Raw genomic sequence first — 9,507 nt, 5'->3', positions numbered from 1 at the left:
AAGTATCAAGCAAGTAATTCAAGGTATTCTTTCAGATTTGATTTCATATGATTAGATTCAATATATTACATTAGATCTAGTATTGCAAATCTTGGATTCAATGCATGTTCAATTAGAGAAACCTAGATCCAAGCAATTAGGGTTTGCATGTGCACATAGGAAAGTTCTTATGGCTCAAACCCATCAGTGGTATCAGAGCTTTGATTGATTTCTATTGAATTGATGCATTGGTTGATTGCTTGTTGCTTGAAAAATTCGATTTTGTGATTCTGACTGCTGTACTCGGCGAGTTCCACTGTGGACTCGGCGAGTCCATAGAGGTACTCGGCGAGTCCATAGAGGTACTCGGCGAGTTCGAACGTCAAAAGGAGGAAGTTTCGGGATTTCTTGCTGTTTTACTTGAGGATACTTGCCTTAACTGTTTTGGGTCATTAAAATCCGATTTTAATCATATATATGAGTATATTCTTGACCTAACAAAAGATAATTACCAATTAGTTGAATAATAATTTCCTTATATGATAATTGTTGATTATTTGAATTGAATTGGTAAATTGTTTTGCAAGTAACATTAAATAAGATCAAATTGAGATAATCTAATTAGATGATTTATATTATTTGCTATTTGATCCTTATGCTTTGAAAAAGTTCAAGACTTGTTCTCAAGCTTTGAAATTTTAAATTTTGTGATTAAAAGTTTAATTTGGATAATTTTAAATTTCAAATCCCTAGAATTTTACAAGTTTAAAATTCAACCCTATACTATTATATTATTACAAGCTTAATATATATATATATATATATATATATATATATATATATATATATATATATATATATATATATATATATATGTATGATTTACAATGCTAGTCTTACCGTTAGTAGGCCTCATTCACGAAGCCGGTCTATAAGGTGGGTATAAGGTTGCTGCCTATAAAATGGCGCTTAATGGGTGTACATTCACACCCACCGCTTGCTTGACTGGTGGAGGGTCGTTAGCCGAACGGGTAGGATAGGGCAAACCTCCTCTCATTAATAAGTATAATGAATCTATATAAAGTAACTAAACATGTTTTATAAAATTCCCAATCTTAGTTACTTTAGGAAAAGTGAATTGATGCAATCCCATGAAATTACACTTTGTACCCTCGCTAAGACATTAATGGAGCGCGTGTGGTTAATCGGCACATTAATTGGGTTCTAAGCAAAGGTGGCAAAGGGTGACTCATTGTTTGTTATAGTTCAATGGAGCGTGTGTGGTTAACCAGCACATTGAATAGGTAACTGTAACAGTGGGGGCACCTTGTACATTTGCATGGTTATTCACACCCACTTTGTGATCCTCGACATCCCAGTCACAAACGAGAGGGGCATATCGAGATTTAAACATGTCATTGAAAGGTTCAATGAATCTCAATGAAATCTAGGAATTCTCAATACATTTAAAACTTAAAGCTTATGTTTTTCATGGTGAAGAATTAGTGAATCGTCATTCACTTACCTCCAAATTATTTGCATGTTGGATTACGGCATCCCTTTTCTAATGTGTAAATAATGTTGTTGGGTCCTAGCCCTAATTTTCTTTTTTGGGTGTTAATTAGGGACTTAATCTAATCAAACTTTGTTCTTTCTATTTGTAGATGTCTAACGCAAACAACACAGCTGCTAGCTCATTTCCTCTAATGAGCCTTTGTCAAAAAGTGACATTCGATGGAACGAACTTTAGCGAATGGATAAGATACATTCGCACAATCGCGCGTTACGAGGACAAAGAGTATGTTCTCGATGAGAAGCTCGAAAAGATCAATCCAGAAACTGCTACTCCTGAAGAAATGGCTGTCTTTGAGAACCATGAGCGTGATGCAACGAAGGTCCATTGCATCATGATAGCCACAATGAACTCAGAATTCCAAAAGTCCTATGAGGACATGTATCCTTATGAGATGCATCTAGACTTGATGCAGAGGTATCACCAAAGCGCGAGGCAAGAGCGCTATGAAATCATAACGAATATGATTACTGCTAAAATGGGAAGTGGAGAGTCTCTTACTGTGCACTTGCAAAAGATGCAAAGGTATGTTGATCGTCTTCGCAAGTTGAATGTCAACTTTGGGGAAGATTTGGCTATCGACATTGTTCTTCACTCCTTGCCCTCATGCTACAACCAATTTAGGATGACCTACCACATGAACAAGGAAGAGGTCACCCTAAGCAAACTCCAAGGGCTCATGAGGACTGCTGAGAGCAACCTCAAGGACAAGTCTGTTGCACCAACTCCCAATCCACCCGTTGCTCCTGTTTTGGCTATTGGACAGGGAAGGGGCAAGAAGAGGAAGGCTTTTTCAAAGAACCACCACAAAGGAAAGTCCCAAAATGGTTCCTCTTCTAGTGGGACCAAGGTTGATCCTGCTAAGCCCAACCCAAACCCAAAGGAGGCAGAGTGCCACCATTGCCACAAAATAGGGCATTGGAAGAGAAGCTGCCCGGAATATCTGCAAGCCATCAAGGATGGGAAGATCAAGCCATCTTTCGCAGGTATTTACACAATTAAATCTAATGATTCATCTCATGCTATTTCTTGGGTTCTTGATACAGGGTGTGGTTACCACATTTGTTCTGATTTGCAGGGACTAGGAAGAAATAGGGATGTGGAGCTTGGAAGAATAAATCTGATCATGGGAAACAGAAGAACGTCACCTGTCACCAAGATTGGAGTGTATTCTTTAGAGCTTTGGAATGGTTTGAATTTAGAATTAAATAATTGTTGCTACTCGCCAGATATGGCAAGAAACATCATTTCTTTTCATGGTTTATTTAGACAAGGATTTAGATATTCGTTTAATAATGAGAATGGTTCGATTTATGCTTATCTAAATGGTGTTTTATATTTTGAAGCAATGCCTTGTAATGGAATTTATGAAACTGTTATGGTTGTAGATAACCTAGGAAATGATGTGTTGTGTATGGATTCTTCCAATGGTATGAATAAAGCATCCTTGTGGCATTGTCGTCTTGGACATTTCAACAAGAAGCGGATAGCCAAACTCCAAAAGGATGGAGTGTTGGAGTTGTTCGACCTTAGGGAAGATGACACGTGCGAATCTTGTTTACTTGGAAAGATGACCAAGTCACCCTTCACTGGCACTTGTGCGAGGGGTGAGGGTTTATTGGATCTCATACATACAGATGTATGTGGACCCTTTAGATCCACCACAAGGGATGCAAATCGCTTCTATGTGACTTTCACAGATGATTATAGCAGATATGGGTATATCTACTTAATCAAGCACAAGTCAGAAACCTTTGAAAAGTTCAAAGAGTTTAAACAAGAAGTGGAGAATCAATTGGGCAGGAAAATCAAGATGCTTCGATCTGATCGAGGTGGAGAGTACCTAAGTCTTGAATTCCACGACTACCTCAAGGAATGTGGAATAGTTTCACAATTGACGCCGCCTAGGACACCACAATTGAATGGTGTAGCTGAGAGGCGTAATCGAACCTTGCTAGACATGGTTCGTTCCATGATGAGTCGTGCTTCACTACCTATCTCATTCTGGGGATATGCCTTAGAGACTGCCGCCCATATCCTTAATTTAGTACCCACAAAGAAGGTTGCCAAAACACTTCACGAGATGTGGACAGGGAAAGCTCCCTCGTTGGCACATATCAAGGTTTGGGGCTGTGAAGTTTTCGTAAGACGAGAAACTCACGACAAGCTCGAACCTCGTAGTGAGCGATGTATATTCATCGGCTACCCACATAAATCCTTTGGATATCTCTTCTATAGACTGAGTGATAATGTTGTCTTCGTTGCGAGGAGAGGGGTTTTCCGAGAGCGAGAACTCATAAGCCAAGGAGACAGTGGGAGGCAAGTCGATCTTGAAGAGATTCAAGAATCTAGCGATGAAGGAACCTCTAACACTGGCGCTCAACCCGAGGAGGAAACTCCGGTTGAACCAATTGACGAGTCCTTACCTCTTAGACGTTCCGAAAGAGTTAGAGTTCATCCCCAGTTTTATGGTTTTCATATTACTACCGAAGGGGACACGTATATTAGTGATGGAACACTAATAAATCTAGATGAACCTAATAGCTATAAGGAAGCCATGGCAGGCCCAGAGTCTGTAAAATGGAAAGAGGCGATGGACAGCGAGATTCAGTCCATGTATGACAACCAAGTTTGGAATTTGGTTGACAATGTACCAGGTCGTAAGACGGTCGGGTGCAAGTGGATCTTCAAGAAGAAGACCGACGTGGATGGGAACGTGCACACTTATAAGGCGCGATTGGTTGCGAAGGGTTTCACTCAGACTCCTGGAGTTGACTACGACGAAACCTTCTCACCAGTTGCGAAGATAAAGTCTATTAGGGTGATGCTAGCCATTGCTGCATTTCATGATTATGAAATATGGCAAATGGATGTAAAAAACGCTTTCCTTAATGGGAAGTTGGCTGAGGATGTTTACATGGCTCAGCCAGAGGGTTTTGTCGATACAAAGCATCCCAATAGAGTGTGTAAGCTTGAGAAGTCCATTTATGGGCTTAAGCAAGCGTCTCGCAGATGGAATCTTTGCTTCGATGAGAAAGTCAAAGAGTTTGGATTTGTACGAAGTGAAGATGAATCATGTGTATATGTCAAGGCCAGTGGGAGTATAGTTAGCTTTCTCGTTTTGTATGTCGATGACATACTGCTCATAGGAAACAACGTCCCGAATCTGCAGGAGGTTAAGTCCTGGCTCGGGAAGTGTTTCGCTATGAAGGACCTCGGAGAGGCTTCCTATATTTTAGGAATAAGGATAGTGAGAGAACGAAGTAAGAGACTAATAGGACTTAGTCAGAATACTTACTTGGATAAGGTACTAAAATGTTTTAGTATGGAAAACTCGAAAAAGGGAGAACTACCGATACAGAGTAATGCCAAATTGAGTAAGACTCAAAGCCCGAGTACAGAAGCCGAGATAGCTGAGATGAGCCGAATACCCTATGCTTCCGCAGTTGGCTCAATCATGTACGCTATGACATGTACTCGCCCTGATGTGTCCTTTGCTTTGAGCATGGTCAGTAGATATCAAGGGAACCCGGGCAGAGCTCATTGGATTGCGGTCAAGAATATACTTAAGTACCTTCGGAGGACAAAGGAATGGTTTTTAGTCCTCGGAGGGAGCGATGACTTAAAGGTACGAGGGTATAGTGACGCTAGCTTTCAGACCGACAGGGACAACTACCGTTCGCAGTCGGGCTGGGTCTTTACCCTTAATGGGGGAGCGGTGACTTGGAAAAGTTCCAAGCAAGAAACAGTAGCTGATTCAACGTGCGAATCAGAGTACATTGCAGCGAGCGAAGCGTCAAAAGAGGCAATATGGCTGAAGAACTTCATTGGTGATCTTGGAGTTGTGCCTACCATAAAGGAGCCTATGGAAATTTTCTGTGATAATGAAGGAGCGGTTGCCTTGACCAAGGAACCGAGGGATCATGGTAGATCTCGACATATCGACAGAAAATATCATTTTATTAGACATCGAGTAGAAGAAGGACACCTCGTGGTAAAGAGGGTATCATCAGAGGATAACCCAGCAGATCCGCTTACGAAGGGACTTAGCAGGGTTAAGCATTTGCAGCACGCTAGGAGCATTGGGCTAAAGGACGATATTAGTTTAGATTAGATAGTTTGGAAACGTGTAATAGATAAATGTAATTGACATTTGATGATTAAATAAAGGAGTATTATTTATAAGTAAAGCTACTGTCTTATGTTAATTGTTTAACTATTGTTTCATTTTGCATGTTTTGACTTCCTGAGTAATTAATTATTTGATAATAATCGAATTATTCGAATAGTCCACAGTCGTTCATATGTTGGAAGTAGATATGAATGAAGATTGTCATGAATTGGTGTGTAGATTGTCTAAAGTGTATTAGACATAGCAAAAGGTTTGCTACAACGTTCATGAGTGCTTATGAACTTGATTTGAGCATTGGAATAAACCCGCACTTGTTGGAATCACTTCATGGAATTTATCACGAGTGATCACAAGATGGTAATATCATATAGTCTTAAAACCTAGATATATGGTTTATTGTTTGTTAATTGTTTATGCATTGATAATACGCAAACGCATCAGTAACTTGATGTTATAAAACGTATTGTTGTGTGTAATTTGATTAGTGGATAATAAATGCATATAAGTCGAAGTTTATCTGTTCCTTTTATCCTAAGAGGGTAAAAGCGATATCAGGGCCCCTCGATGATTTGATTTGACTTATGTGCCGGGCCCGGTCAGAACTAAATTGATGTGTTTGATTAAGTTCTATGTCAAATGAATCTGAGATCGAGAAAACAAATTGCAGGACAATAAGTATGACCATGTTCCATGTAATTGTCCGCACGATATCTAGAACAGAGGATTATACGATCCCTTATCTGAAGGACAGGATACTGATAAGATCAGAGTTTGACAGCGTCTTTGAGAGCTACGATTGCTAATCGGATTATATTTGCATATATAGTTACTAGACTTATCCAAGTGGGAGACTGTTGGATTAGTGTCTAAGGCTATAACTATATTTGGTAAGTACTTGACCCGGTTATGCATGGTCCTTTTGGGTTGCCTTCACCATAGCAACTTGACAGGATGATTTGTTAAGAGAGAAGAAATATTATTAATATATTATGAGAATAATATATTTTTAAGGAATAATAATATTATTTAATTAATATAAGTCATATATTAATTGAGAATTAATTTGGTGACTTAAAGAGGTTAATTGAATAAAAGGGCATAAACTGTCAAATGTGTGATAGTTTTATTTTGGGCTATGTATCCTTATGGATATTAGGGTGAACGAAATTTAGGGGCTTGGGAACCTTAATTTCGTCCAAGCCTTGTATCTAGAAGGATCTTGGATTGCTTAGGGCCTAAGTCATTCAATTAGGGTTAAAGGAGAAACCCTAATAGCTCATAGTATAAATAGGACCCTTGGGGTGGAGAAATCGACACTCTTGCAAGCCAAGGAACCCTAGGGCCGATTTCTATCCCTCCTACCTCTCTCTCAAGATTATCTTCTTGCTAGTTGGTGTTTGTAAGCCATTAGAGGAGTGACAATTGTGACTCTAAGCTCCAAGAAGAAGAAGTATCAAGCAAGTAATTGAAGGTATTCTTTCAGATTTGATTTCATATGATTAGATTCAATATATTACATTAGATCTAGTATTGCAAGTCTTGGATTCAATGCATGTTCAATTAGAGAAACCTAGATCCAAGCAATTAGGGTTTGCATGTGCACATAGGAAAGTTCTTATGGCTCAAACCCATCACTAGGCTTCTCTATTGTACATGAAATTCATCCAAGACTTTATAACCCTAGATCTAGCATACATGATTCGAAATTGACATAAGAAAACAGATCTAGATAATTATCTCTTGAATAATAGCTTGAATCTTCTTGTCTTGGAGCTTATAGTTGTTGGGTTTTGGTATAATAGAACATCCTATGGTGCACATACAACCCTAAATACCTTGGATCTATGTTTTCACTAATTATACATGCGAATGTTTTCCAAGGTATTGAACCTATAGCTAGCATGCAATTGTCATACAAACTACATAAAATACTAGAGAGTGTAACATACCTTTTTGTGTGGCTGGAAGTCTTGATGTATTTGGCCTTAAGAACTTAGCCCCAATAGTGTGGAAGCCTCAAATGAAGTCACAACACATCAAGGACAAAAGTAGGACTTGAGAGAGAATCTCCATGCACTCTAAAACCTTCATGAACTCCAAGAACATGCACACACACACTAGGGGGTGGCAGTTTTTAGGTCATAACATATGTATTTATATGTGTTGAATTCTAAGAGTCATGGGTATAACCCAAACCCATATCCATGGGTTTTATGATCCATGGTTCATGTGGCCCAACTCTTTATGTATCCATACATAAACTTGGTCCAACATGGATCATAAGCCCAACTCATATAAATATAACTAATTACCATAATTAGTCCCCATAGTTTTAATTAGTCTCTTTTGATCACTAAATTAATTCCAAATTAATTCTTGATCAATACTAATTAAAACATATGATTTCATATTAATATATTAGAACTTATAATATATTAATAAATCATATATAACCTCTTCTCTCAAAAGTCCATCCTAACAAATTGTCCTGATGATATGCAACCCAAATGGACCATGCTACTCTCGGGTCGAATACATACCAATAATAGTTATGGGCTTACACACCTAATCCAACAGTCTCCCACTTGGATAAGTCTAAAACTATTATTGCGTATGACTCCAAAACCCGACTAGCAATCGTAGCTCTTAAAGCCGCTGTCGAACTCTGAACAAATCAATGACGCATCCATTAGATAAGGGATCATATATTCCTCCATTCTAGATATCATATGGACTGAGACATGGATTATAATCATTCTCTCTGTCCATTTGTTGTTTCCCGATTTCCGATTTATGACGACTGACTAATTGAACAAATCAAATCAGTCCAGGCCCGGCCGAGCACTTACGTTTGTCATCACCAAATCATCGAGGGGCCCACAGATATCGCTTTTATCCCTCCAAGGGTAAAAGGAATGGATAAACTTTGACTCATATGCTTGTTCTACTACTTGTTGAATCATACACAAAGGCACGTTTTATAACATCGAGTTACCAAATGCATTTACATGCAATCAATGTATAATCAACTCATAGGCAACAAGTCATATCTCTAGGTTTGAAGAATATAAGATATTATCGTCTCATGATCACTCGTGATAAAATCCATGAAGTGATTCAAATGAGCGTGGGTTGAATCCAATACTCGAATCCTTATTCCAGGAGTACTCATGAATGTTGTAGTAACTCTTACTATGTCCACTACCTTCGACATCTACAAACCCGATTCATGACAGTCTTGCCTTAATACCTACTTCCAACGTATTATCGACTGTGGATGGTTTGAATAACTTATTCATTCGGGAAGAATAACCTAGCTATTCTGGAAGTCAAAACATGCAAAGTGAAACACTAGAATAATACTAATCACTCTATGGTCCCAAGCACCTTTGAGAGTAAATAAAACACCTTTTATTTAAACACCATATTGATTACTCATTATTCATTGTATAATGTTTCAAATAATCAACTTTATACTTGTATCAAAACAATAGTTGTCCCATGCTCCAAGCATGTAAACTATGTTTTCTAAACACTAGTCATGCCATACACCAAGTATGCACACTATGTTTATCTATGATCTTTACTTTGTGAAATAGATCAATTGAACATGATTCCAATGATGCTCATTTCACAATCCCAAATCTTTATCGTAAATGTAAGAATTCCAAATTCCTACCATTTAACGAAATCTGTTAGATTCTAAACTTATATGCATTGATCCTCTCGTAATGACTATGCACAAAGTCACAAAGACTTGTCAACAGACATTACAGAGTATTCCAATGGAGATCAATTCCATGGAAACGAAGTCTCATATTCA

The sequence above is a fragment of the Lactuca virosa genome, chromosome 7 (genome assembly GCF_052849685.1).
Source record: "Lactuca virosa cultivar CGN04683 chromosome 7, Lactuca_virosa_CGN04683_v6, whole genome shotgun sequence".
Lineage (NCBI taxonomy): Eukaryota > Viridiplantae > Streptophyta > Magnoliopsida > Asterales > Asteraceae > Lactuca > Lactuca virosa.
This window is presented reverse-complemented; position numbering follows the sequence as displayed.